Source organism: Suricata suricatta, chromosome 2 (genome assembly GCF_006229205.1).
Source record: "Suricata suricatta isolate VVHF042 chromosome 2, meerkat_22Aug2017_6uvM2_HiC, whole genome shotgun sequence".
Classification (NCBI taxonomy): domain Eukaryota; kingdom Metazoa; phylum Chordata; class Mammalia; order Carnivora; family Herpestidae; genus Suricata; species Suricata suricatta.
In genome coordinates, this window is record NC_043701.1 from 26,299,595 (window position 1) to 26,302,239 (window position 2,645).

General features: G+C 41.4%; 1 pseudogene; it reads right to left on the bottom strand.

Moving 5' to 3' along the window:
- Window positions 1-372: 372 nt before the first annotated feature.
- LOC115274706 lies at window positions 373-1,887 on the bottom strand (annotated as a pseudogene).
- Window positions 1,888-2,645: the final 758 nt, after the last annotated feature.

The following is a 2,645-nucleotide window of genomic DNA, read 5'->3' on the forward strand; positions in this document are numbered from 1 at the left end:
TGTAGTGCCCTTCTTCAACTCTTGTTGGTCTTTGGTTTGAAATCTAATTTGTTCAATAGAAATATTGCTACCCAGCTTTCTTTTCACTTTCATTTGCATGATAACTGCTTTTCCATCTCTTTACTTTCAATCTGCATATATCTTTAGGTATGAAATTAGTCTCTTATAGGCAGTATCAGATGGGTCTTTCTTTTTAATCCATTCCATCACCCTGTCTTTTGATTGGAATGTTTAGTCTATTTATTTGTTTATCTATTTATTTTGTTGTTGGTTTGTTTTGGTTTTTGGTTTTGTTTGTTTATTTGTTTTGCCTTTGACCAGGTCTTTATTCAAAATTAGCTGTTCATAATTATTTGACTTTTACAGAAAAAGCTAGTTTAAGTGTTTCTGCAGGAGGCTCCCTTCTGTGGTGGGTTTCTTTTCAGCAGGCTTCTTCGCAGCTGCTGGTGTCTCAGAAGCTGCACCTTTTTCCCTACTAAAGGTTTCTTCTGCTTCTTAACACCAACAGCCTTCTTTCCTTTCCTCCTTACCAGAGGGCTTTGCAGGACCTCTCTCCTCATCTGATTTGGCTCCTAAGGCTACTGCTGCCTTATGCATCCAGAGTTTGTGATTCTTGACCTGGTGAAGATCGGTGTTAGCGTGCATGGTCTTTGCATATGGGTTTAGCTTCAACATGATTCTCAGGTTTTCTGTAGATTCTTCTTCAGTACTCTGATGAATCTTCTGGCATGGTGCTAAGCGGGCTCTTTGGATCTCTGAGCTTTTCAAGATTCTGCTAAGGTCTGTATTAAGCATCTTATGCATGGGAAAGTTGTAGTTACTCTTGAAGTAGGCAGCCTTACAGCAAGTGATCAGATCATCTAACTTGCAGAAAGCACTTTCAGTTCAAGTGCAGAAACATCCCACATGGCCACAAGGAGCAAGTTTCAAAATGTTCAGTTTGCTTGCATTAAGTAAAGTAATTCCAGGCAAGTTTCTGAAGGCCTTGATGATACTGTTGTCCTCATTATACATGATACAAGGTCCTCTGCACTGGGTATGGTGACAGTTTCTCGTTTTGCCATTGCCAGCTCTCATTTGCTGAGAGGCATAGACCTTTTTGATACCATTCAAGGCTTTAAGTTTCTTAAGAAGCAAAACAGCCTCCTGGGCCTTCTTGCAGCCTTCCCCTTTATCTTTAACCACCGAAGACAGTTCAGGAACTTCCTCAGTACAGTGACCTTTAGCGTGACCAGTGCTGGAAGGGCCCAGGCAGCCAGGGCAGAGCAGATGGCATATTGCTTCTGTGTGTGTTCATTCTGTGGTGCCAATGGTGGCAGAGTTTGGTTGGTGCAAACATGCGGCCCCCGCAACCTGTATTTCCAAGAGCACCTGGCCAGAACAGTGAGTCCCACTGCCTCAGACTCCGGGAATTCAAGCGGCGGTTCTGCCAGTGCTGGTTTGATGACCTGCTAATTCACTGACAGCATATGGCCTTCTGTTGTTTTTGTACAAGTTCTTGTGAGCCAAGTTCACAGTATCAAGCGTAATGGAAGCCTTGAGTACAGCAGGCAAAGTAGCATTTTTGCCACATGATGTTCCCTTCTCAGAATACCCCGATATCCGTGGACAGGCAGTTGTCAGCCTGGGGAGAGGAGAGGGCCATGCTCCTCTCAATCCAGAGGCTCCCATAGGAAAAGCATTTGGTTTATTTAAATTCAAAGTAATTATTGACAGGTGTGCGCTTACCGCCTTTTGGTTACCTGTATGGTTGTTTTTGTAGTTCTTCTTTCCTTTCTTCTCTTGCTCTATTCTTATGGTTTGCTGGCTGTCTTCGGTGATATACTTGGATTCCTTGCTCTTTATTTGTTGCATATCTATTACTAGTTTTTGACTGGTTGTTACCATAGATTTATATATAATATTTTATGCATATAGCTGTCTATATTGTTGATGGTCACTTAAGTTTGAAACCATTCTTTACTCTCCCCTCCCATTTTAGGTATATGGTGCCGTACTTTTTACATCCTTTTATTTTGTGAATTCCTTGACTAATTGTCATAGTTATACTTAATTTTACTACTTTTGTGTTTCCTACTTTTCTTACTCCTGCTTATGGTCTTTCCTTTTCACTCAGAGTCTTCTTATTTTGTTTCTAGATTTTTTAAACATTTATTCATTTTCGAAAGAGTATGGCTGGGGGCTGGGGCAGAGAGAGAGGGAGATACAGAATCCAAAGCAGGCTCCTGGCTCTGAGCTGTCAGCACAGAGCCTGACACAGGGCTCAAACCCATGAACTATGAGATCGTGATCGCTGGGAGTCCTTTTAATATTTCTGGTAGCTCTGGTTTAGTGGTCATGAATTCTTTTAACTTTTGTTTGTCTGGGAAACTTCTTATCTCTCCATCTAGTCTAAATGATAGTCTTGCTGGATCAAATATTCTTGGCTGCAAGTCATTTTCTGTCAGTACTTTGAATATAGCATTCCTCTCCTGTCTGGGCTGCAAAGTTTCTGCTGAAACATCGGCTGATAGCTGACAGCCTTATGGGAATTCCCTTGTGTATAACTATTTTGTTTTCTCTTGCTGCTTTAAAAACTCTCCCCCATCACTGCTTTTTTACTATTTTAATTACTGGGTGTCTTGATGTGGACCTCCATAGGTTGA